Genomic DNA, 27,794 nt, shown 5'->3' on the forward strand with positions numbered 1-27,794 from the left:
GATGAGGTCTCGCAAGAGCAGATGAGAGGGGCAGAATCCCCTCCCTCAACCAGCTTGTTACTATTTTTTTCTTTCCTCTCATGTTGTTCTACTTTCCCTTTGTACCATGACAGAACTTCTGCTGTGTGTTTAAAGTTTTTTCAGTTGTTTTTTCATTTGCTTGGGTTTTTTTAAAAGGCACATGGAGGAAGTGAAAAAAACACTACAATCCTCAAAGTTCCAAAATTCCTGCTATTTGAATAGTTCAGAAGCTCTTTTAAATTTATAGGTTATGGAATGTCTTCTGCATTTAGGGTTAACAAAATCAACATGAAATTTTAATTTTCATCACTACAAGTAACCAGAAAACAATTCCTGGGCACCCAGTCCAAAACATAGTACAGGAAAAGGTCATCTGGATTCCTTTGGGAATGTGTAATTTCTATTAAATTTTCTGCTGCTCTTTGAAGTCCACTTTTACATGCAGGTAATGTTCTTTTCAGATTAGATTGCTTTAAATAAAAATAGAATTTCTAAATTAATATTTTCTTCATAAAAACTTTATTTGCTATTCTCTTGTGACTTTTTGCTGATTATTTTCCCTTCATTATGGGAGAGGCAAAATAACTACAATGACTCACATTCTCCATCAACTCAAAATCCAGGTTTTTTAAAGAGCACAGAAAATTAAATCCATTAAATATTGATAAAATATAATGAAAATATTTTAATGTTTCTGTTTTGAAGCTAGAAACTTACTTTTAAATGTCTGAACTCTTAGTGGTCTGTGGAGGTATTATGAGCAGCTCTTCCAATTTTTTGTGTCCCGACTGGCAATGACTGCAGGTAAATTACACTTAATAAAAAGATCTTAATTTTGGGACAATTTATTCACTCTCTTCTTAGTTTTTAACCCACTCTTTGTGACATTTAACTCTTTTTGCTGTCACTCATTGCCTTTGTCTGCAAATATTTGTAGACACCTAGTCTACTTCTGTGCTCGTAATCCTATGGATGGCTTAATTCCTTCACTTGGACAATTAAACTGTTCACGGCTTTGCTGGGAAATGTCTTCTTCATTTAATTTTACAGCTGAAGTAATTTCACCCAGCTGTTTTCTGGACTGTATTATAAAATACCTCCAGATAATTCCACAGTTTACTAAGTCCATAGTGTGTTTTGAAGTCAGACTGAAATATCTCAGCCTGGCTCAATGGGATCCCACATTTCTTATTTCAGTGTTTGCCTCAGTCACCTGAGAAACTGGCACCATGGCAAGTGTTTCTACATCTCAACATCCAGCTCTCACCCTTGTGGAAGACATGATGCAGTCATAACCCAACAATGAGAGCTGAGACTTTTTTTTAGAAGCACAGAAATTCAGAAAACAGGAGGAGTTTTAATGATAGGAGAAAAATAACACCAGTGCCCGTATCTCTAAACACGTCTAAACTCTTTTACAAAAGGAATATATGGTATGCTGCTTCCCTACCCAGGGTAGGGATTGAGTCAGCATCTCTGGAGACATTTATAAGGCAGGTAGATGAAGTGCTTAGGGATAAGGTTTAGTAGTGGACAGGTATGGTTGGACTTGATGATCTCAAACATCTCTTCTAACCATATGATTCTATGAAAAACATACTAGACGCATAGTACTGATTGTTGTTGTGACCTTTAAGGAGGGATGTTCTCATCAGCCTCTAGCTATCTGAAGGCTAAATATCTAGACTATGCCAGTGATATGGATAGCCTTCACATACCTTGAAATACCCCCTAAATTTTACAAGGCTCAATCCTTTTGGACTGGAAGCTAGAAATTAGCTGGGTTGCATTTGGGCATCTCACATGGCAACTGACATGTGAAGGGATGCAAATAAATCAAGAACTTAAAGCAAGACAGATAATCCAAACTTTTAGCCTTCCCCACTGCTCCAAGGAAGGACATTAGGTCCTTTAGAGTTTAATTAGAGCATATCAGTGAGGTGGCTCATCTCCTGTAGATGTGATCAGCCCCTTTGTATTGAATATACAGAGAACTCAGTAGACATGCAAAGATGTACAGCTTTTAGACAGCTATACTCAGGCAAGATTGAGTCATGCTTTTGTTGGGCAACTTCTAAACAAGTTAAAATTATTAGCAGCTTGGAGGAGGTACTGTACTTTGCTGTACAGGGGTATGGAGGGACTGGCTTTGGGTCAGAATAGGCCAGGACAGTGTGTAAGATTGTGTGTCTGCACGTACATCAATCTAAGCATTTTGGCATTGCAGCAGCACTATCCTGAAACACCTGCACAAAGGAAACTTTTTTTTTCCAAAACCTGGAGTCTGCTTACATAGTGAGCCTGGAAATTCCATTTCACCAGCAAGATGTCTGTCTCTATTACGCAAATTAAAAGTAATGATACCTATTATGTTGGGTATTCTAAAGCAAGATGTGGGATTCAGCTCACAGATTAAGAAATCTAGACTTATATATTGACTAGGTTCTTGACTGTGACAGGGGCTCACACCTTGAGCTCAATACGGTTGTGCACACAGAGATTTCTCAGTCCATTTGAGATCCCCAGGACATACCTCATGATCTCCAGTTGCTGCTCCAGAACAGTACAGTTCTCCTCTAGCTCCTGTGTTCCACCATTGAGCCCACTGGGGTTGTTTCTGATGCCTTTGAGTATTTCAGATGACACATGGACAATTCAGCCACGCGTATAGAGCTCACACATGGGCCCTTATGTTGTTGGAAACTGCGTGACTCAGTTCCCTAAGCACGGGTCATTTCAAACAGTGCATCTAAGATATCCACATGAATCTATGATAGCACTCAGGAGAATCCCCCTTGTCAGTGACACTTGAAATATCTAAGAATATATAAAATTGAAAAAGCTGGTCCCTTGCCTCTGTCCCATCCAGTGACAGATTTGCCTGGGTTAGACCTTCAAAATCTCATCAATGGTTTCCTTGTGACAATATTTGCCGCAATAGGCACTGCCTGATTTGTCAGACACGCCAAAGTATACATTTACCAGTTACTAAAATTCTTTCTGTTGGTTTGTCTGGAATTTAAATAAAGTCTTATCATAAGTCAGGTTGGAAAATGAAAGAAACAAGAGCCTGTTGTTAATTAGGTTTGCTCAGAACTAATGCCTTTTTTAATGTTGATTATTTTTGACATGATCTTTGTGCACAGATACTGTTGTCTGCAGTGCTTAGCAGCAAGCCAAGTCTTAGATGCTTTGCAAGGTTTCTTCCAGCACCATGGAGGTCATCAGGTCACCTTTTTTCTTATGTAATTGTTAATAGCTAGTCATGATTCGCAACCCTGTTGTCAGATGTGAAGGCTGATAAAGGGGCTGTGAACAGAAGAATGCTATTTTTCATCACTTGGGTTGGTTAGCAAACATATTGCGACACAACACTAACATGTTCGACATCCAAACCCCAAAGCATTTTGCACTTCTAACCTTTTCCTTCTGCCTCTCATCTCCTTCAGGAACAGAAGGAGGTAATTTCCAAGGTCAGTATGTCCCCTTTTATTCAGATCCTCTTTTGAAAGAGAAAGAGGGAGAGAAAAAATTCATTTTGACCTGTGAATTCCAAGTTTTGAAAGGCTCTGATGAATAACCCTCCCCACATTTGAAAGGCTCATTTCTAACATACCTCAGGAACAGCCAGATCTGATAGGGAATATCATTCAGAATTCTTTCATGTAGCTCATTTCCTAATCTTTTTGCTCCCTCACTGGAAGGTTAATAGGGAAAACAACAAACAGGCATATTGCTGCGATCAAGGAAAAATCTCAGCTGTTTACATGATTACACAGCTTTCATGTGAAGGAAGCAAACAGATGGTTCCCTGCACAGAAAGACACCTGTAAATGTACTTCTTTTGCTTTGGTGGGAAGTAATTGCATCCTCTACCTTGCCTGTCTGTGCCTGGAGGTCAACACAGGGTCAAGACCCATGTCCAGCAAGGTGCTACAGAGATTAATTATAAGAAGCCCCATAGAACTTATAATTAAAATTATTAGTTATATCTATGTTTGTCTCAAACCCAGGAGCTTATGGCTGGGCTTCATTTGAGTAAACAGATGCAACTCATGTGAAAGTCTCCATCCAAGCTACCACCATAAGCATCCTTTATAGTCAAAGGAAAGATACAGTCTTTTGAAGTGACTTCCAGAGAGCAATGAACTCACCACGGTCTAATCTTCCAGGTAAGCTCCACAGTCAGATGGGGAGAGTGGCCCTGCGCTTCTGCCGGTTGTAAGGATTCCACAATTGGAGTGGGCAACCTCCTGGATGAAAACTAGGAGATGCTAGCCCTTGAGCTAAAGGCTCTGGAACAGTTTCAGGCTCCTGTTCCCCAAAGACCAGCCACAGAGTGGGACTTGATATAACAGACAGGGTCAGAGTGATTAAAATATTCCGTGGTAGACAATAAGTTGAACATGAGCCAGAGATGTCTCCTTGCAGCAGAGGAGGCCCACAGATGCACTAGCAAGAATTCTGCTAGCAGGTTGAGGGAGGTGGACCTTCTCCTCTACCCAGAACTTGTGAGACACATCTCGAATACTGTGAACAGTGCTGGACTCCTCAGGACAAAAGCAGCATGGAAATAGTGGATGCCATGAGGTTTTTAAGGAATTAGAGCACCTCTTACATAAGGAGATAGTGAGAGAGCTGGGGTTGTTTAGCCTGCAGAAGAGAAAGCTTATGTCAATCTTATCGTTGCCTATAAATACCTGATTGAGAAGGACAAAAGAAGATGGAAACAGAATCTTCTCAGTGATGCCAGAAACAGGGCAAGAGGCAATGTACACAACCTGAAATACAGAATCACAGAATCACCAGGTGGGAAAAGACCCACCAGATCATGGAGTCCAACCATTCCCATCAATCACTAAACCACGTCCCTCAGCACCTCGTCCACCCATCCCTTAAACACCTCCAGGGAAGGGGACTCAACCACCTCCCTGGGCAGCCTTTCGTGAGTGTAGTTGAACACTGGAACAGGTTGCCAAGAGAGATTCTGGAGTCTCCATACCTAGAGATATTAAAAACCTGACTGGACGTGGCCCGGAACATCCTTCTCCAGCTGAATTGGACTAGATGATCTCCAGTGCCCACTCATAAACCTAACAAGTCCAACCTAACTGTGCTGCATTGTACATCATGCTGCATGGACCAGGCTCCACAGTGCAACACTGTTTTTTTGCAGCAGGAGGGTGTTTATTTGTGGCATTGAAGAATACGCTTTCCTTAGACCAAGGAAAACAAATATTAATAAAAAAAGGAGGCAAGAGCTAAAGCAAATAAGCATACCTTATATCTTATCCTGAAGGTAAGAAGACAAGTCCTGGACAAAAGCCAAAGAGGAGGAAATTCCAAAATGAGAGGGAGGGGGAAGATCTTGACAGAGAAAATGCTGAGTTACTGGTACTCGCAAAGTCTCAGTACAAAGGGGAAAATCTATTTTCTACTCCCTTACAGAGCGGTTGCTGAGTTTTAGCATTTCAGTTTTGGCTTGGGATGAAGCTGATTTTTTTATGGCCTCACAGCTGTTAGGAGGTTTTAAACAAGAGCAAAATAGATATAAAATATACCCCATGCTGCAACGAGAGATCTAGGTATGCACTTTGCCAAGATATCAATGACGGCATCAAATTATGCTCATGAACGTGAAAGATCTCATCCAAGCTGTATTGAAAGCAACAAAAAGACTTTCTTTGACTTTGGAAAGATTCATTCTGGTTCAAAGATTGTGATTAAAACACATAATGTATGTTTTTTTTATGACTACAGGAGTAACCAGAGAGCAGAATTGTAAATATATTGATAGCACCACTCCATGTGTTATCATAGAATCATAGAATAACCAGGTTGGAAGAGACCCACCAGATCATCGAGTCCAACCATTCCTATCAAACACCAAACCATGTCCCTTAGCACCTCATCCACCCGTGCCTTAAACACCTCCAGGGAAGGTGACTCAACCACCTCCCTGGGCAGCCTCTGCCACTGCCCAATGACACTTTCTGTGAAAAATTTTTTCCTAATGTCCAGCCTAAATCTCCCCTGGCGGAGCTTGAGGCCATTCCCTCTCGTCCTGTCCCCTGTCACTTGGGAGAAGAGGCCATCACCCTCGTCTCCACAACCTCCTTTCAGGTAGTTATAGAGAGCAATGAGGTCTCCCCTCAGTCTCCTCTTCTCCAGGCTAAACAACCCCAATATAACCATGATCCATGAACCATGCTGAGGAGGCACCTCTCCTATGAAGAGAGAAGTGAGCATTGGGGCTAATTAGCCTGGAGAAGAGAAGGCTCCAGGGAGACCTTACAGCAGCCTTCCAGTACTGAAAGGGTGCCTACAGGAAAGCTGGAGAGTGACATTTTGCAAAGGCGTGTAGTGAGGACAAGAGGTAACGACTTTAAACTGAAAGAGGGGAAATTTAGACTGTGTATTAGAAAAAAATCTGCACTGTGAGGGTGGTGAGACACTGGCACAGGTTGCCCAGAGAAGTTATGGATGCTCATCCCTGGAAGTATTCAAGACCAAGTTGGATGAGGCTTTGAGCAATCTGGTCTAGTGTAGGGTGTCCCTGCCCATGGCAGGGGGTTTGGAACTCATGATCTTTGAGGTCCCTTCCAACCCAAACCGTTCTGGTATTCTGTAATCTACTTCATTTGCTCCAGTCTGGAAAGTTGGAGATATGAATAGATATTTCAACTATGATATTTTGCCCATGTAAATTGATTTTCCAACAACAGGGTAAAAGGCTGGGCAGAACAGAAGCTATTTGTATCAGTCATTTATACCTGTTTTGTATATACACTGCAAGATGATGGAAAAATCTCTTTCTAAAAATCAGTCTCGGAAGCAAGGAGGTGGAAGTGTTTAGGCAGTCACTCAGTCTTGACATTTCGGCTATGAATGTTACCTTTTTGTTGCTGTCAGAGATACCTAAAATATCTTTAATCCTTTTACTTCTGCAATACAAGTCAGGATGAAAAGAACAAGATGAATTTTGGAAATCAATAGTCATTGCCAAAGCTTTAGTTTCAACTTTTGATTGGCAGTTTGCACAGTGATACCCAGTTCTCCTGACATTACAAATTCTCTGCTTTTCTTTTTACTTATCTCTTTTTTTCTGCTTTTTCTTTTTTCTTCTTTTTTTTTTTTTAATGGGTCTTGATTGAGTAACCCAGAATCATTCAGCTAATTGGTAACATTCATTTTTATATACAGATATATACAGATATATACAGATACGCCAACATGTGCCAGGATGTAATCTCATACCAGTATTTTTGCTCTTGTACAAGACACGGTTACTTTTCTTTTCTATTTTCAGTGTGGTTTTCTGTATTTATATCAGTATTCAATGTAATTTATTAAGTTTACAACCTTCACAGTGTGAATACGTTGCCATTTATTAGGCACTGGCAAGTCATGAAAACATCTGTTTTATAAGAAACCCAGTATGTTTCTGGAGCTTTTGTTCCTTTAGATGGAATTACTTTGGGAAACTCTCCAGAGAGAAAACCTGGCTCAGTATTTTCTACCTACGTACTTGCCAGAGTCCTTGGTGCAAACTTGGCATCACCAACAAAGGAAGTTACAGGATTACTCTTTTCCTAGATCTACTGCAACATCCAGATGTCCATGGTGAAAGAAGGAAATGGAGAGAAGCACAGAAACAGCATTGGAGGAGGATAGGGCTTCATCTTTCTTAGCATAGGTAGCCTACATATGTCTTAAGGCCAGAAGAAACCAACTTGTGTCAATCTAATCTGAACTGTAGGCAACATGTCTCAAGTATTCACTCCTATCTGAAGCCTAATTGATGCCTTTAAGTATAAGTGAAAAAAAAAATTCATGGAAATGGTCATTGGGCATTGAAACAGTCTGCCCAGGGATGTGGTTGAGTCACCATCCCTGCAGGTGTTTAAAAGACGGGTGGATGAGGTGCCCACGGACATGGTTTAGTGGTTGATAGGAATGGTTGGACTCGATGATCCGATGGGTCTTTTCCAACCTATTGATTTTGTGATTCTGTGAAATAAAGAACAAGTACAACTAGGAGGTACTGGTGTAATAAATGAAGATTCTATGCGCATGAGAGCTCCTAGCAGATGTTAAATGTGGGACAGGAAAATGAATGCTAAATGTACCAGATCTGTACAAGGAGCCACTCCAGTACTCTTAAACAGAGTTTTAATTACAGAATCATGGGAAAGTTGATGTTGGAAGGAACTGCTGGTGATATCTCATTCAACTGCCTTTTCAAGAGCTAAATCCTTTTCAAGGCTAACTGTAAAGCTAGAATGAACTCTGTTCAGTTTTGAAAATGTCCAAGGATGGAGACTGTTCAATGCCTCTATGGAGTTATAGGAAGAACACTAAGGAAGAACAACTCAGCTATAAAATCTGTACCCAGGGTGATAATGACAGCGGAGGGCTTGGGATGACAGTTTCCAAGTGGCAATATGCTGCAGTGAAAAAGAAAACCACTCCAAAAGCAGATTACCATTGAACCAACGTCAAATAAAATACTTCCGGTCAGATAAGTGAATCCAAGTGAAACATTTCAGTTTCAAGGAATGCTGAAATATTTAATTTTTTTTGTAAAAAAAAAATGTGGAAGGAAAACATTTTGACAGATGCATTTCCATTTAGTTGAAAAAAGAACTGATCTTCCTATCCTAACTTTGAATGAAAACAGGTCTTGCAAGCTTTGCATACCCCGCAGAATGAAAAAAATTATAGCTATTGTTCAGTGTAGAGCATCATAGAATCATAGAATGGTTCAGATTGGAAAGAACCTTAAAGATCATCCAGTTCCAATCCCCCTGCTATGGACAGGGACACCTTCCGTCAGACCTAGCTGCTCAAGACCCCATGTGGATGTGTAAGGCCTGTGTGAAATAGGAAATCAGTAAAGTAGATCATACCAGATGTTCTGGACTATGAAATCTGTGAATCTGTTAGGTAGTGCACTACACTGTTGCCTACAAATAACCATCTTGCTCCCCAAAACTTTGTGAAGGAATTTATTAAAAAGAAAAAAAAAACTAAATGAAATGCACACTCTCTTTTCAAAAGGTAACCAGTTCGTGGTTGAGTCCAATGGCATGAGGTTTAACAAGGCCAAATGCCGGGTCCTGCACTTGGGGCACAACAACCCTGTGCAGCTACAGACTAGGAGAAGTCTGGCTGGAAAGCTGCCTGGAGGAGAGGGACCTGGGGGTGTTGGTTGACAGCGACTGAACATGAGCCAGCAGTGGCCCAGGTGGCCAAGAAGGCCAATGGCATCTTGGCTTGGATCAGAAACGGCGTGACCAGCAGGTCCAGGGAGGTTATTCTCCCTCTGTACTCAGCACTGGGGAAGACGGCTGCTCGAATCCTGTGTTCAATTCTGGGCCCCTCACCACAAGAAGGATGTTGAGGCTCTGGAGCGAGTCCAGAGAAGAGTGAAGAAGCTGGTGAGGGGGCTGGAGAACAGGCCTTATGAGGAGCGGCTGAGAGAGCTGGGGTTGTTTAGCCTGGAGAAGAGGAGGCTGAGGGGAGACCTCATTGCTCTCTATAACTACCTGAGAGGAGGTTGTGGAGAGGAGGGAGCTGGCCTCTTCTCCCAAGGGACAGGGGACAGGACAAGAGGGAATGGCCTCAAGCTCCACCAGGGGAGATTTAGGCTGGACATTAGGAAAAAATTTTTCACAGAAAGGGTCATTGGGCAGTGGCAGAGGCTGTCCATGGCGGTGGTTGAGTCACCTTCCCTGGAGGCGTTTAAGGCATGAGTGGACAAGGTGCTAAGAGGCATGGTTTAGTGTTTGATAGGAATGGTTGGACTCGATGATCTGGTGGGTGTCTTCCAACCTGGTTATTCTATGATTCTATCATTCTATGATTTTAAATAATTGAATTGACATAATTGAATAGAATTACAGAATTATAGAATGGCTTAGGGAAGGGTCCTTGAAGATCCTCCAGTTCCAATCCACCTGCCATGTGCAGGGACACCTTCCACACCTTCAGCTGTGCCAAACATTGTGTGCTGTGTAGGACCCAGAAAGCTCATTTAGTCACTTAGGTTAATTAGAGACATTTTCCTTCAATAGCTCATTAACAAGATAAGCACTCACAGAAGTTGATCCTCTAAACACATTACCCATGGTCTCAAAAAAATCAGTGATAAGACAGGGATAGAAGTACATCCCAAATTCCATTCCTTTCTTCCTCTTTGTTTCCCCCACTCCTTTGTAAATCTGGATTTAACCTGAATCTTCCACCTTCTCCTTAATTTTCCTTAATAGTTTTAATACCCTCCAGAACAAATTTACATGGACCCAAGTCACAGCCCTCTCTACCAGTAGACAAAAGACCATTCTCTGATGAGACGGGAACCAAGGTGATCTCTTATACATGTGTCTTTAAAGCCATTTTTTTATCCTTTAAAGACCTATATATCACCGTGGGAGAAGACCTGGGAGAGTCAACAAAGGGCACAAAAAGGGAAAGAATATGTGTGGATACTCTGAGGCGTCCATACCATGTCAAGGATAAGGGATCTGTCTCAATGGCCACACCACATTCCTCTTAGTTCGAGCAGTACCAGTCAGTCTATTTGCAGCTGGAAAAGCCAAGTGCCGTCAGCAACGTTTACATAGTTCACACACACCCCTGGGCTGATGAGGTGTGAAATAGGGATGGGAAATTGTTTTTAAGTGTCCAGCATTTTTGGTTCCAACTGGACCCATCCAGGGTATTTTCATTTGTATGCAGTACCTAACTCCGCAGAAACAGAAGCTCAAACTGAAAGGGAGCTCTGTGGTGCTATAAGGATATCTACAATTTGGGGTGGCACTCTGGACCCCTCTTTCTACAGCTAGAAAATATTGAAAGGATTCTAGACAAGGAATATTGAAAGCACCTAGGCAACTGTCCTGTAAAGTGCATATTCAAGCTGTACTTCACTTTTATTTTCCTCCTGTCTTAGATGTATGCTCCTGAGCTGCCTATATATTTGTCTTTTACTAGTAAGACTTAGCAAGTAAGAAGTCAAATCTATAGTTTTCTGCACCTGTGAATCAGAATAAAATGGGATATAGAGGGGAACTAGATGATCTTTAAGGTCCCTTCCAACCCAAACTATTCTATCATCCTACGGTTCTATGATTCTATGATAATCCACACTTCAGGAAACTCAGGGGCCCCAAGAGGAGATGTTTTGTGTGAATGTCTCTGTATGTGTGACCTGGGAAAGCATGTAGGGTTGTGTTGATAGGTGCTGAGATATGGTCCTTCTCTTCAGCAGGCACAAGAGCTCCTCTCTCTGAGACGCAGATGTCACAGGTCCATTACCTGCACTTTGGGTGAAATACAGAGTCACTGAGAGCTACAGCATGCGGGGAAACAGATCTTTCAATTCCATCCTTTTCCCTGGGGCTAACAAAAAGACAATAGGGCTAATGAACTAACCAGGAGTCTAATGTCAGGCACATAAAATAGTACACTGTTGAACTTGTGTGCTGCTTCTTATTGAACTCATACCACACGTAATCTGGTCAAAGAAGAGTATGAGATCAGAGCTGTTGCCTGCAACACCACTCTGAATAGGAGTGGGGTGTTTTTACATTGAAATGATTCTCTTAAACACTTCAATCTTGACAGAGCCAGCCTTGAGGCAGGATTATGAAACAGAGACTGCACACATGCACACATATAGAAGATTTATTTTTATTTTCAGGGATAAAAAGTAAGTCATTCAGCCATCTATCCAGGCACTGTGGTTGGAGAGGGAAGAGCCAAAAAGCACTGGAAAGCAGATTTATCTTGTGTTATTGATGGTGAGTTGGACTAGTTGAAGAAAACTAAGTCCCCTATTAGCATAAGGGATCACTACTGCTATGTTACCTCCCTGTAAGCTGGTCTGACGGTTTTCCAGAGCTAATGCCAATGGGGAGACTGAGGGAAAGGTATTTCAGTCCTGTGATGCTCATTTCTTCAGCTCAGTTAACTATAGCAAGTAGAGGCCTAGATACAGAAACTCTGGACATGGGGTCTACTTCCCATCTAGTTTCTGAGCTTCTGCATACAATTCCTTACAGACTATTTTCTAACACACTCTTCAGTCCATGTGCAGTAGTCTGGAGTGGTGAGACTTTCTTGTCTCAGAAAGTAGACTACCCTAATCCTTATCACTGGAACAGTTTAATGAATATGCACTGTCAGCCTTGGAGCATGGAGCTAGATCTTTAGACTGGTCCCGTTTGGGCATAGTTCTCTTTTAAGGAATTGGTTTTGTATTATTAAAGAAAAGGACAGAGAAAAAAAAATCTCAATTTTGAAAGAATTTTGGCTTTTGAACAGGAAGCCCTGTTTCTAGTTAAAAGTGGAAATGTTTTCCTGAAAGTGTCTTCTCAAAAGCCTTTAATTCAATTTTAATTTTTAACAGAAATAAAAACAAGTGAAGAGTGTATTGTGGGCCTGGTCCTGTGAGAATCAGTGGTGGTGTTGTGCTTCAGTTCAGCATAGAAGAAAGGTAGGGTTAAGTGAAACAACTCCAACCAAGTATTCATCAGCACAGTAACCTCTTTTGAACCAAGGCCAGCATGATTCTTCACAAAACTTTATAAGAAAACTTGGAGCATGGAGTGATCGCAGTCCCTGGGCTTCTGACAAGAAATAGCTTTCCAGAAGTATAGAGCAGTTGAGGGGAATCCTAAAAGGTACTTGATTTAATATGAAGCTGGCTCCAGCCCACTTGGAACAGAAAAATCCTAAGTACGTGGGCAATTGCTTCAGGAAGGGCTGTTCAAAGACCTGCTATTCAAGGATATTCTGGAAGGGGGAAAGGGGAGAGTGATAGAGCACAAACATGCAGAGCCAAACAATATTTGTCAAGAGAAATGAGGAAAGGAAAAAGTAGAATTAATATTGCTGTCCAGAGAGTTAATAAGTCCTGAGTGATGAAACAGATGAAGTTTTGTTTCTTATAGCACAAGGTCTCATGGTTGGAGTCTTCTGTGTTTACTAAACCAAGAGTTCAGGTTAAAAGAAATCTCCTGAAATCTTGGATTTTGTACTGTTTCTTGCCTCCATAAACCCCTTTGTGCCCAATATGGGGCAAGTTCATATTTTCTTTTGGTAAGAAACACTCATCGATTCTCTTTCTCTTTTCTAACCACGATATTTCACTGTAACTGTAGAAACCTTAAAGCTCCCTTCCTTCTGTCAAACTTGAAAATAGGTGATCAAAGGATCCAAAAAGTATTGCAAGAAGAAGAGCACATGAGCACTGCGGTCTGCATAGACATGGTACAAACAATATTAATGCCTGGAGATTCCTGCTACAATAACATGTCCACTATGCCAAAGCCCTCTAGTAGCAACTTCATGCCATCCACTCTTAGTTGTGCAGAGGATTTTGATTACCAAACGCTTTTTTTTTTCTTTGTGGTTTTTTTTTTTTTTTTCTGGCAACAGATATAAGAAAGGCAAAAGAGCAAAGATCTTTGGGATATGAGCAGTTTGTAACTTCCCCAGTAGATTCCTTCCAGAGATTTTTTGGCAGATAAATCCAGGTATGTTTCCACCAGACAATTTCAGGACTGTGCAGGCTGAATGAGCTGAGAATTGGCATCAGGATAAGTGCTTCAGCTCAAAGTTCATCCAGAGCTAACCTGCCTTAAACTGCATGGTGTGGTCACAGTAGCATTTCTTAGAGGTCTTGGGAGGGCTTTCTTCAGTGTTTCCTTGCACTAGGAAGACACGTCTGACTATAAACCATTTCTACACATCAGGGATTTTTGTAAAGACAGACACACATCATCTAAACTCTGTCTGACTCTCTGCTACAGATTCTATAAAGCAGCTTTGAAGCCAGTGGATGACCTTCAGTTGGAATATCTATGCCAGGACAAGGCTTCTGCATAAGAACTGTTCCCACAACCAGATTCTTGTTTCCTGGTGTAGTTTGTTTGGTGTGGGAATTAACAACAGATCTTTATAGTGGCAATTCCCTAATGAAGACACCTCCATTCTGTGAAACTTTTCTTGGCAGAACTGCTAACACAGATGTGACTTCAGCTCCTTAAGAACCCAACGGGTATGTCTGGGTCAAGGTGCTGAGAAACCTCATTGATTCCGAGGTAGGTCCATCTGCACATGCAGTTCTGAAAAGCAAAGGTATTAGATGTGGTTCCAACTACAGGATCACTGTGCTCTGCCTCTTAGTATATTAGTAAGAATTTTATTGTGCCTTTCTGGTGTATAACTGTGCCATTAAGGATTTAATGTTATTATCTTTATCTTGGAATCATTGTAAAAACAAAAATGAGACTTATGCTGTACTTCAGGAGAACAGAGTGAAATTCAGAGTACTCCTGGGAGCAGCTATCTTATTGACCCAACAAACTGACTCTCTCTCCCCTCTAGAAGTCTTGGTACTACTAGGAAGGACCAAAGGTCCCTGCTTGCGTTACACCACACATAAGGTGATACTGCAAGAGTAGGTGAGATAGGTGGAGGTTAACTGGAGTCTTTTCTTCTACAAGCTGAAAAACAATTATTTTTTTTCCCCTTTTCAACAGAGAAACAAAAGGTAGACAATTTGGTATGTTGCCCAAAGAATTTTCCTACAATATTATTTTCCGAATTTAATATGAAATATTTCAGTAATGACAATCATAATTCTTGATATGTGCTTCTCTATCTTCCGTAATATTACATCTAAGTAAATAGTTAGAGTATAACTTGGGAAAAGCAAGGCAGATTTAAGGTGGCATCACTAGAGCTTTGCTAGCTCTCATTTTACCATTTGAAAAAGAACTATGATGCCTAAAGTAAAAGTAATTAATTTTTTTTTTCAATTTCTCTACCCTTGATGTGCTTCCTTTTCATCTCTTGCTGAAAATTAATCTTGAATAAAATGAACTATGGAATGCAATATTTTGGTTCAGTGATATTTTTTTTTAATTGACAACGAACTAAAAAAAATCCCATAACAATTCCTACTCTTTTCTTTCATTTCTTCCCTCTTTTGTTATCAAAGTGTAAAAAGGGTAATAAATTTTAAAGAACTCATCTTAAACAATACATTTTTTTCCTCATAGAGTTCAAAATCTGAAAATATTTAAACAAAATTACCCATTAAGTCAAATGCTTTATTTTAGGTGAAGCCACTACTTTGTGTGGGACAGAGTTCAGGAGTCTCAACCACCTTCTCTTAAGGTTAAGATGATCTTTCTGTGATTTTACTGGCCTTTAGCTGAAACACCGCAGACTACTGGAATCGGTCAAAAGAATCCTACTGACTTTGACGAGCACTGGATCACATCTTATATGAATGACTGGAAAACTCTTCCAGCTGAGAATTTCAGCTCAGCCGTGCCTTAGTATCCAAATTGGGAAAACTATGTTTGCTGGAATGTTGCTTTAGGGAAATCAAAGAAGAACAAAACTTACCAAGCTTCAATCAAAATTAAAATCACCCTTTAGAAAACAAAAAAATAAACCTTGCCATCTGCGACTCTATAATTTTACACAACATTTTTATTAAAAGCAGCTGGGTGCTTCCTCTCCCTTTGACTAGTTTAAGCAAGAAGGAGATGTTTATTTAACATTCATAATTTGTTTAGAGCTAGCAAACTAAATACCTTGTTGTGCATGAGTTATTAGCTCATTGCAGAATTGCTCTGTTTAAATGAGCCTTTGACGTTGATTCATCTAAGTATGTGTCTCATAAATGAGAATCATATGCATGGTGAAACCAGACCTTGGCATTTCATCAGGGTGTGATTTAGGAGCACAGGCTTGAAACTCTCCATATTATTGAAATAAATGGGGGGCAATTGAGATTTTGCACTATATTTAGAGAAGCTATTCACTTGGTAGTGTATTAATGCTGTAGTATATCAGTGCCATAAGAAAATCAGTGATTCATTGACATTTGCATTAGTCATTCAGTGCTAATCATTTTTAGCCACTTGTCTTGAGGAATCAGTACAGGAAACTCACTGCTAATATTCTGTGTGAGGGGCCAAGGATAGCATGTAAAAAGGAGCATGCGTATTGGCCGAAGTCAGCTAATATCACTTCTGATTCTATAGAAAAGCAGGACAAGTTGTTTGGCTTTCCATCAAAACAGCTGCAGGCATCAGGCTTCAGCTGTGAGTGAGTTTCACAGAATCACACAGAATCACAGAATCACTAGGATGGAAAAGACCCATAGGATCATCGAGTCCAACAATTCCCATCAATCACTTAACCATGCCCCTCAGCACCTCGTCCACCCATCTCTTAAAAACCTCCAGGGATGGTGATTCAACTACCTCCCTGGGCAGCCTGTTCCAATGCCCAATGACCCTTTCCATGAATTTTTTGTTTCTGATTTCCAGCGTGAACCTCCCCTGGCAGAGCTTGAGGCCATTCCCTCCTGTCCTGTCACCTGTCACTTTGGAGAAGAGGCCAGCTCCCTCCTTTCCACAGTTCTCTAGTTTCAGAGAATTCATATCATACCTGCTTGCTTATACTCTCAGTGAAGATGATTGACACTTCCATGGCTCGTTTTGCTAGGTGCACCAGTGGGCTTCATTCCCGTGCATTAACATAGAAAGCAAAGCAGTCGTGATCCTGAATACCCTATCACTCCACCCAGGTGAACTGCTACTCTGCAGTGACTGAAGATGACAAGCATGAAGTGAGAAATGTAATCCTTGATACACATAGTTGCAATCAGCAGCTGAACGTGCAGAACTCCCTGGGATCAAACAACACTCGTTTATGTTTCGTCTTCCACCTCCAGGATGATTCCTTCATCAACTTCTCTGCTTAGTGTCTCTTTCTTCATCTGACCAGATTCATGAGTTTAGCTGCTCTTAAGAGTTTTCTTCTTTGAGATTTTAGCATCACTTTAAATCAGCATTTCTGTAGAGACTACCAGTCATCCCTACTTACCCAGAAAACAGCAGGGCTCCTACAGGGGATGCCTGCCTAGTGCTCTGGTAGGAACACACTGTGCTGCACATGGTTTTCTTGGTTAAGCATCTCCCTTCCTCATCCAAAGTTTCACATATTTTTTTTCTTTATCCATTATGACCTGCAACTAATTTGAATCAGTCCTGAGTTTTCCAAGACTTTTCTAGTCTAGATTCCAGAGAGAAAATGTCAATTCTGGTCTTGGTTACATGTCAAATTCAAAAATTGTACCAGAAATGTAAGTGGAGTTGCCATGAATGCACGTGGTGGTTTTGGTGACACAAGGGTCAGTTCTTAATTTTATTGCTCTGTTTGAAGCGAGCATATCTTGAAACAGATTAATTCCTTTCTACCATCACTTATTCCCTTCTGCTTTAGATTGCTTCCTTGTAATTAGGCTTTTAAACCTCATCAGACTAGCTTAGAAAAAAATAAGAACTCTCTTTGTTCTTAAGACTAAACTAAAACAAACCTGTTTAATTTTTTCAAAATGTGGAGAAAACATTTTTTTTCAACATTTTTCCTTCACATTTGGTTGTATTTTAGGCCACAAATAGATGCCCTGGAATGATACAAGATTTTTATTAGTTATACACCTCTCTTTCCTATTGAGTTAAATGGCAAGATCAATATGATGGGATTTTCTCAGCAGTGGCCTCACAAACTTGGCAAACACTGACTCCGTGCAACACTCCAGAATGTCTTCAGCTCTGTTACAGAGGAGATATTTCCACTCTCCCCTTCACAATCTCTCATTAACTCTTTATTTTATTATTCCTTAATCTAAGACAAATCAAAAGTCACTGGTTTAATATTTAGGTCTTTTTCCCTCACGCAATAATTGGAAGGAGCAGCAGTCCCAGCCATGTTCCCCAAATCTCTATTTCTGTTGAGATTTTGAATCTTAAAGTTCCAGGTTGTTGAAACACAGTTACTTTAAATTAATATCACCATACAAAGAAGCGAGTTTGGCGTAAAGCCTAGACTCTTAAGTCATTATTCATCTCTAAATGAATGCACTTTAGGGTGTATTTGGTTTGCCTAATCATAATTTTTTTGTGTCATTTAGTCACTGTAGAGTCTCCTATTGCAAAGCAACGTGACTCTTCCTTAGACTCTTTCATATCTACATGTAAGGACATCCAGAAAAACTAAAGGTAAGACTGAAAGAGCATCAGATGCCTATGGTCGGGCTTCTGCGTCTTGCCCTGCAGTAGTTATCTTTAGTCTGCATTCATACATCATCATAAGATGTTGATGCTTCAGTTCCATTATAACTAGTGGAGATCTGTGCCTTTAATCAGTGGCCCACAATCAGGCATCTAATGCTATTTGAAACCCTCCCCAATGTTCTTTAGGTGTTCTTGAAGAATGGTACAATTGTCTTGCAGTCCCTGTGCCATATGGGTCAGCCCTGTGAGCAAGTCTGAGGTGCCATAGGGGATCTTAAATGCCATGAAACCTCTGTGTATGGGTGGCTTGATCAACACCTCATTAACGCAGCCAGTGGAGTGAGGAAGGGGTTTCTTTGGATCAATGTAGACGATGATGAGATGAATTGCTCCTTGAAATGCAGTAGTTTTGTTAACTAAAGGTGTGACTCAGTTGCCCGAATGTAAAGGTCTTATGACATCTGAGACAGCTACCGTGACCTAGGGTCTCACCATTATCTCTACTGACTTTTAGACGCTGAAGTTGAACTAAGCAACATTGAATGTGTTGCTGTTCAGCTGTCCCCAGTGGATGCAGAATTACAAAGGCCTCTCTGCACTTTTAGAAATCAAGGGGAAGATATAAGAACTTTGGCACAGACCTATCTTACCCTGAGTAAATAAACACTTATGTTTCGGTCTGAAGGCAGCTTACTCCTGTGAAGTACTGGTAATCTCATTGGGCTCAAGAGGACTGTTCACAACATGAGGAATTCCTTCGGATTAGTGAGAGTGTCCGCAAACGGTTTTAAAATTTCAGCATTTGACTGAGGAGAGAAAATCCCAGCTCTGAAATTGTTAAGTACTTTTCAAAACCACCCATGGAAGCCTTTCACTCAATTAAGGTGAGATTCTTCTTGCTTAACTTTGATCCCCTAACTTTTATGTACCTAGTGTAAACTAGGAATACAGGCTCACATTTTGCCTATGGGGAAACACAGGCAACTCTGAAGAGGAACCCAAGTTTTGTGAGTAATTATGTGAGTAATTTTGTAGATAATTATGTGACTAGAGACTGGAGATGTTTCACTTCTAGATGGTTACAGTGAGGTGAGTTGTATTTCACTCTCCGGCTATTTTGGAAAGCCACACCCTCAAGTTACTGGATATAACTTTCCTGGTGCCTTGTCTGGGTTTGTGGGAGGCTGTTGGCTTCCTCTTGAGCCCCACCCTTCCACTTCGGTGATGGTTTCACCTTTCATTAATTTTAAGGAAAAAGAAAGTAACTTTGCTGCTATTATTATATTTTTAACTTTTCTGTCACTCATCTCCCTGAATTTCCCCACACTGTCAACCAAATCTCCAACACAATAAGCAAACAGCAGGCAGAAATACAGATTTATGGCAGCAGTATGCTTGGCAAAAGCCCATTTCCTTGGATGTTCTCAAGAGCTGCATGGTTCCTACACTCCTCTAACTTCAATGTATATAGCAAATTTCTTTTGTTTGTTTTTTGTGACTCTCAAGCTGAAAGACAATAACTAGCAACAAATGGTGGTTTGTTTTCTACCATAGTTGTATAATTTATGTCCTGTCTGAGCCTGTAACTTTCATCCCCTCCCCTTTTTCTTCAAGAAAGGCCTCTGCTGGTCGTTAACTTGATGATGTATCTTGAAGAAACTTGCCAGCACTTGTCTCCCAATAGATTACAGTAGACTGGAGTGGGCTTGGGTGATTTCCAGATAAATGGGTTTGAGAGTTTTCCTACTCAGTCTTATTTTGACTTATTTTTGACTATTTGACTATTGACTATTATTTGACTTATTTTGACCCTTTAAGTGCTGATGATCTGTTCTGCACGTGGAGCTAAATATTATTTGCAAGAGCACTGAGTGCAATTTCAAACAAATGCCTGTTGGATTTCATACATGATGTAGCCAAATGCCCTTGGGAAATGTATCCCTTTGAGACTCAAGCCCACCCAAGAGCAAAGAGACTTTGGTTTGGGTCATGTAGACCAAAGACAAGTGCCACTCAAATAAGAGATAACTGCTGAACGAGTGGCAAGAGGGTTCTTCCTACCCAAATTGGTTCCTGCCTTTTAATTAAAATCTACTCAGAGGGTGAGATGGATGGAGCAGTGGCAGTGCTCGTAGAGGTCACAGAGAGCAGCAGGTCAAGGGTAGGACAGTGGTCTAATTCCCAAAGGCTATTTCAAAAAGATTTTTGCCCTGATATGGTAGGTATTGCTGTGGCTACAAGATCTGGAAATACTAGTCAGTCCTCCTCAATTGCCTTTGGTTCAACTAGGTTCAGTTCCTCTTCTCTCTCTGCCAGTTGTCCTGCGATGCTGGGGATGAAATAAGAGTACAGAGAAGACCATCTCCTGCTATATAAATATCCTCCTTGTGCCATGAGCAAAGCCTGATTTCACCTAGACCCAATGCCTTCCTATAATAGAAGCAGTAATAACAGGGTTATGTCATGTATGGGCTGGTTAACCTCAAGAACAGGCTGCATGTCTTCACGGAGGTTGAGATATTGAACAGATCATTTTGCCTATTGCTTTAGCCCTCCTTAGTCACTGCCTTGATGACATTTCTATCTTCTTTCCTTCTCCACACATCATCAGGCTGTGTTTTATTTTCACGTGTACCACCAAGGCACTGTGACCTGAGGAAGATTTGTTCAACATGATGAACTCGATGATCCGGTGGGTCTCTTCCAACCTGGTTATTCTATGATTCTATGATTCTATGATTCTATGATGCTTTGGAGATCCAGGGACGATGTCCAGGTTAATCCCTGCAGTCCATCTGGGGGAAGATGAGCCCGAGAGTAGAAGCATAGAATAACAGAAGGGCCAGCAGCAGCTAAGCCACTGTGTTTGCCTTATGGTCCCATCCTGCTGTTTGAGCGAGGCTTTTGAACTCTGGGAAGGGATTTACTTGAAGTCGCTGAGGGCAAAGCCATGGGTTTTTGGCTTGGTGCTGCCAGCTTCCCCAAGGGAAGCACAACGGGTGATCCAGCTTGTAGCTGTGTGGTTCAGGAGGGACTAGGGACAATGTGCTCTGAGGAGCCTGGCCACAAGCAGACCTTGGGCAGAGAGACTCAGTGTAGACCACAGAAACCATAATGAGGGGCCTGAATCAAAACCATGGCAGGTCCTCCTCCAAGCTCACATTGGCACTGCTGCTGTGTAGGCCTAGCCCAGCTCTCCCTGAACCCAAAAGCCCTTTAGAAATAATAATAAAAAAATCTTCCTTGTTTTCCATATTCATTTTTTTCCTTTCTTTTTCCTCGTATTTTTTTTTTCCTTTTTTGTTTGTTTATTTTAAAGGAAGACTATTTCATCTTCACAATGAGGGTGGTGAGCCACTGGAAAAGGTTGACCAGGGAAGTTCTGGGTGCTCCCTCCCTGGGATTGTTCAAGATCAGGCTGGATGGGCCCTTGGGTAGCTTGATCTAGTGGGAGGTGTCTCTGTCCATGGCAGGCAGGTTGGAACTGGATGATCTTTAAGGTCCCTTCCAACTCAAACCATTCTATGAGTATGTGATTCTATGTTCTATTTTAAGTCATGAGGCTTCCTTGTGGGAAAAAAATGGAGAATCAATGTCAAGACCTGTTTTTTTTCTAGGGTTTCACTATGTTCTCAGGCAAATCCTTAAGGACCAAGTTTTCTAAAAGCAGGCATCTAAATTCCCACTATTAATTAGAAAGATGTCAAAATGGCTAAGATCTCTTAGTTTCTCTACAGAAACACAGAAGTACAAAGGGCTGTTCTCTTCAAAATTCATGTAATTGACATCTTCATCCTTAACTGGCCTCACACAACAATTTCAGGAGACTTAAGAATCTGAATACAGTAGAAAATCCAGGCTTCAGCTTAAAAAAGTGAATAACATTTTATCACCTTTTATGCTATTTGTTAAAATGTCCTTGAGATATTAAACAGCTGAAGTAAGGGATATCGTATAAAAAGTCTATATAACCTATATATATGCTTATAGAAGGCGTAAAAATGTCTTCATATGTCAAAAAGTTATTGGAAAAGACAATCTTTAGAAGCTTTTTTTCTCCACCAACACTAATGGAGTGGTCTAAGTGCATCCAGAGTTAACATTGTAAAATAATTCACTAAACAAAGAACCAAGGGGGAAGTCTGAGGGTTGTGGCGGGTTTAAGACTTGCCTGTTAACGAGTAGGAACTTTTCCCATGGCATGTGCAATACCTTGAGCTAGTGCAAGAAGTTCACACACTTGTTATGACAGATGCTTAGCTCAACAGCCAGTGCTGATAGAAATTACATCATCCTTTCAACCACACCGACCAGCAGGGGAATGGAAAGTCAGATAAATTTTGCTGGACATGGCTCCTTAGGAAACAAACCCATCTGCCATCCCCCTTTCTTGGGGTTTGTGATGCTGTTATCTTGGACGCTCTCTTTCCTGGCTGGATAGTGGCAGGAAGCGTTTAGTAAGTGGGTAATAATAGTTTCATGTTAATAGGAAATAGCAGACTTGGAAGTGGCCACATGTCTGAGAACTGAAAAGGACCCCACAGCTTTCTGAGCATGTGTGGGACTCCCACAAGCCTTTGAAGCTTGTCCAAAACACACAGCTCGTTTAATTCTTATATAATTGCCAGTGTCAATAGTCAGCGGGTATCATTTTGTCATATATTGTTTTAATCTGGGAGCAATATTGTCTGACAGAGAAGTACTGTGCTAAGTGACAGAGAGAGAAGAGAGGGAGTAGAGCACGGGCTCCATCATTGGAGGACACCGCATTTGTGTGCCGTGGGATAGAGAAGACAGAAGTCTGATTGAAAGGAAGGAGAGGGGTAAGCAAAGGGTGCACAGGACAAAGTCAAACAATAACAAAACTAATCCTAGGCTCATTTTTGAGTTAGCTGCCCTGTCCGCAGAGCTCGTTCTGCTCCTTTGCTGGTGGATTGCCAAAGTGGGATTGGTGCAGCCAGAAGGGAAGGATCTCTTGGCTTGCAAAGGAGACAATGTCTCTTTTTGTACGATTCCTCTTTGTTTCAGTGAAAGTCCAGCTGAGTTTCCACCATGTCTTGTCCAAGACTGCTACTTCCTATTAGTGTGACACTATTATTACTCTCATGTTAATGCTAACCAGGGGAAATTCAGTAGGATTTGGATTAAGATTATCAGAAGAGTTATAAAAACCGCAGAGAGTAGACAATACAGAGGAGACTTACATGCTGTCATTCAAGGAGTTAAGCACCTGTCTACACACGTCAGTAAATATATCAGCAATAAACCGTTACCTAGCTCATGTTATGTATTATGTGTGGTCCTTCCTACCTTCCAAAGAGAGATTCTTCCTTCCCTACACCAAAGAGGACAAATGCTGAAACGTTCTTCAGGGAAGTAGATAGTCTAAGGGCTCAGAACACTACTTCAGAGAAGGTTTCTGTAACTGAATATCATAGAATCATAGAATCATTAGGTAGGAAAAGATATTTGAGGTCATCAACTCCAGCCGTACCTGTCCACTTCTAATTCATATCCTGAGGTCACTGACATTGGGAAGATAGTAAGCCTTTCCTGTTGAAAATGCTGAACTTTATCTTGTTCATTTTAAGCTTATTTATTAATTTGAAGCAGTAGAAGGGCCATCCTTTGTGTAGAAGTAAAATGACACTAAGATTATAGATATGGTTTTATATCCCCTACAGGCAGCGGAGGGAGGAATCTCTCCATGCCTAAGTTGCCCATCGCCCTAAGCACGGTTGGTGGGAGTGTAAGGTGTGCAAGAAGTACATCAGCACAGTTTCACTGACAGATGCTTTTGCAGCAGTCATTCTATTATAAACTCATCTGTTGGGTCAGGATCTGTTGCTGAGATAACGAACACCACTGCTGCAAGCATCACAGGAGCTTATGGATAAGGAGGTCACTGAACTAACGGGTGCTGCTAGGACATAGGCTGTGGCACATACATCACATATCAGAAATGGAAACGTCCTCTGGATCTTTCCACATGGAAACTTTTCCAGTGGGTATTGGAACAGGCTGTCCAGGGAGGTAGTTGAGTCACCTTCCCTGGAGGTGTTTAAGGGACGGGTGGATGAGGTGCTCAGGGACATGGTTTAGTGGCTGATAGGAATGGTTGGACTCGATGATCCAATGGGTCTTTTCCAACTTAGTGATTCTATAATTCGATGATTCGAACAACCTCCAAATATATGTGCAACTTGAAATGTGTTTTGGTGAATTAAGCATTCATGAATTAGATCTCTCCTGCTTTAAACCATTTGATTTCATTTCCCAGCAACTCTCAAAGGGAGCTGGGATATTAAATGAGTCTTCTGTCATATTTTTAACTATACAATGTACAAATCTCTTCATGCTTAGTAAGTGCAAGTCAGCACATCTGGCTCGGAGTGTTCATCTGCTCATATTTGCACCCTTTTGCTAGGGAATTAAGCCTGGCTCTGATACAGAAGCCATTTAAACTGATGACCGCCTTCTACTGAAATAAAGATAAGATCCTAGTGGAAATCTTTTACATTGTTTGGCAGTTTTTAATAATATTCATTCCAAAATATTGCTGGTGCAATTTTAATTCTGTTATGGGAGTCATTTTATCTTGGTCAAATGCCATATTCCAACTGAACTGTCTTGGATATCTCTCAGATTTCCATTTCAGTGCACTTCACATCTCTCATGCTCTTTATTATCTTGATCTGTGAGGCAGGACAGAACTATTGTCCTTCTTCAGCAGAATGAAAGCATAGACATTTTTTGTGATTTGGCCATGATGACCCAAAAACAATCTCACAGAGCAGGGCATTGATCTTGTGTCTTTGAAGCCACAGGTTAGCAACCAGATCATAGAATCATAGAATCACAGAATCATAGAATAGTTTGGATTGGAAGGGATCTTAAAGATCATCTAGTTCCAGCCTCCCTGCAATTGGCCAGGGACACCTCCCACTAGATCAGGCTGCCCAAGGCCCATCCAGCCTGCCCTTGAACAGTTTCCAGGGATGGGGCAGCCACAGCTTCCCTGGGCAACCTGTGCCAGTGCCTCACCACTCTCATCGTGAAGAAATTCCTCCTTATGCCTAGCCTAAATCTGCCCCTCTCCAGTTTATGGCCATTGCCCCTAGTCCTATCACTACATGCCTTTGTAAAAAAAGTCATTAAAGCAACCTCAGTAGCTTTCTATACTTTTATACCCGATATGTAGATATGAAAACAGAAAAAAATTTTCAGAGACTTACGTGGGACCTTATGATACATGAGAAATCCTGAATCCCATGTTTGGTTTTCTTCTCATGCTTCAGTGAAAATCCCCTTCTTGCTGCAGACAGGACGAAAATTGTGTGAGTAACTCTGTGGAGAAAAGAATCCTCTGCTAATTTTTCATTCTACAATAAAGAGTGTGCATGCTCCAAGGAGATCTAGGGGATGGTATTTCTTGCTTGCTCCTCCAAATCTGAAAGCTAATTTGCCAGTTATGTTGATATTCCAGACAATGTGATTCAATAACGGTTGCTCCCCCCTTTTTTTTTCCTTACCAGTTCTCTAAAAACTGCATTTATATACTCAAAAGAGCTCACATTTACTAGATTCTCCAGATGATGTGGTTAAATAATTGTTGATATCCTAATAGGTGGATTCTCCAGACACTATGATTAAATAATTGCTAGTGTCTTTCTTGCTAACTTCTCCAGATTCTGTGGTTAAGTAATTGTCAGTATTTTGCTTATTGACTCTGTATTAGTTCTATTGAAGTAATTATATGTTTCACCTCCCCCTTTGGAAAATGTAATAACACGTCTCTGAAGTGAATCTCATGGGTCTAATTGTCTCATTACATCCATGTGAATTTACTGTGTCTTAGGCAAAGGATACACAATGAAGTTCCAGAAGTGAAACGTGAGCATGAGTTTGGCTCCTCTGTGGTGCATTTGTCTGCGCAGCCTTAACCCCTTGAGTATCTCATGACTCAGTGATGGCCTGCATCATGCTGGCCATGCTTATCTCATGGTAAAGTTCTATAGACTACCTTGAAGCAGAGGATGCTGTGTGGGATCAGACCCCGTTTACTCTAGAATAGTTGTGTTTAGGTAACAGCACTTTGCACATCTTTTGCCTGAGTATAAATAGTGTTGCAATGTAAAAAAGGACACAAAAATCATGATCCTCCAATTTATAACAATCATGGAATCATAGAATAGTTTGGGTTGAGGGACCTAAAAAACCATCTAGTTCCAGCCCCACTGCCCCTCCCCCTGGATCAGGCTGCCCAAGGTCCCATCCAACCTAGCTTTGAATACTTCCAGGGATGGGGCATCCACAACTTCCCTGGGCAACCTGTTCTAGTGCCTCACCGCTCTCATTGTGAAGAATTTCTTCCAAATGTCTAGTCTGAATCTCTGCCTCTCCAATTTAGAGCCATTACCCCTAGTCCTATCTCTACCAGCCTTTGTAAAATGTCCCTTCCCAGCTTTCTTGAAGGCCCCTTTCAGGTAATGGAAGGGCTCCTTGGAGCCTTCTCATCTCCAGGCTTCTTGAATTTCAATCAAGGTATACAAATGGGTGTTTACATTTAATTCCTTTTATTTTTTTTTTCACTCTTTCTATCCCACCAATGTATTAGTAGACCTAACATCAGACTAGAGGACAGTCCTTTCTCAATAAGACGTGGATATGATGAGTGTAGGCATAAAGTGTCTGCTATTTCTTTATCACCCCCTCTCTCACAACAGCCTTATTGGCTGCATCCCACTGGAAGCCAACAAGAGGGCATCTGACACATTTTTGACTCTGTTAGGGCAATCAAATACTGCCATAAACTGTTCTGGCCAGGCCCACCACAGGGCAGCTTCAGTCAAAGTAGAAGGGCCACATGCACTGCAGCTCTGTTCCAAAATGAATGCAGTAAGTGGAATTGTTTCAGGCCATGGCATTTCAAGTGACAGGAGAGACCTGTACCTCTCCATCAGCTCTGTGGCTGCTTCTCTCCATTAACTTTGAAACAAGAATAGAATTTGCCTGCCCTGAGTAGTGTGTGTTTTGAATCGTGCATTGCTTTTTTGACTTTAAACACTATTGTCGCTACAACTGAGCCATATGCCTGCAGTGTGGATAGAGCCCCTCCAATTCCACTGAACCAATTCTTTCCTTCATAAACAATGACTGATGACATCTTCCTTGAGCTGCACTCTGCGGTAAGATAAATTTCTGTAAGATTTGATTGTGTGATATGTGACCCTTACAAGTACATGGTGGAAATCTTCCCAGGCAGCTTTTTCTCTCCTTCACAGTGTCAGCTTTCCTTGCCTCATTAACTGTGCATTTTTATTTATCTGTTTATTTTGGCGTGGTTATCCTTCCCTCTGGTTCTTGTGTGTGTAATAATGGCTTAAACCTCCATATGACCAAGCTGTGATTGTTGTAACTGTTGTTCATCTGTGTATAGTGGCACAGATGTTTTTACAATGGATGCTTTATACAGAACTTAAAAAACACAGTGGTGTACAGAAGGTCCCTAGGTGTTTCCGGCATGTTGGGAAAATCAATTTCATATTTTGGGAGGAGACAGGGAAAAAATACATATATTGGGCCACTTAATTATTTTTGGGTTCAAAGATATTGTTTTTGGGGGCGGAGAGAGGGAGAGGAAGATACTGAAAGACAAAGAAAATT

Source organism: Phaenicophaeus curvirostris, chromosome 6 (genome assembly GCF_032191515.1).
Source record: "Phaenicophaeus curvirostris isolate KB17595 chromosome 6, BPBGC_Pcur_1.0, whole genome shotgun sequence".
NCBI classification, from domain to species: domain Eukaryota; kingdom Metazoa; phylum Chordata; class Aves; order Cuculiformes; family Cuculidae; genus Phaenicophaeus; species Phaenicophaeus curvirostris.